This window comes from Sinocyclocheilus rhinocerous, unplaced genomic scaffold (assembly GCF_001515625.1).
Source record: "Sinocyclocheilus rhinocerous isolate Xijiao unplaced genomic scaffold, SAMN03320098_v1.1 scaffold299, whole genome shotgun sequence".
NCBI lineage: Eukaryota > Metazoa > Chordata > Actinopteri > Cypriniformes > Cyprinidae > Sinocyclocheilus > Sinocyclocheilus rhinocerous.
In genome coordinates this window covers 3,402,002-3,402,341 of record NW_015652998.1, presented here as the reverse complement: position 1 = coordinate 3,402,341, position 340 = coordinate 3,402,002, and positions in this window count along the sequence as shown.

The following is a 340-nucleotide window of genomic DNA, read 5'->3' as shown; positions in this document are numbered from 1 at the left end:
TATTCAGTGTAATAGATTTACAGAGGAAAGAAGAATACTAATTGACCAACTTCAGAAGGTGAACAGCAATTAATATTAAAAGAAGCTTTGAGTCCAGTAGGATAGTCTACTATTACATTTTCTAAAAAGTACTCCTTTAATTCATAGAATATAGATAGGTTATTAAGTTGGCTTGAGAAAGCCAACTGTCACGAATCCGGTCCATGAACTTCCGTCTGCTTGCCATCAGAGGTCACCCTTTCCATTACATTGACTCTCGCACTACACAAACTGTTGCATCATCCCGGACTACATATCCCATCATCCATTGTACTGATTGCACACAGCACTGATTGCACAC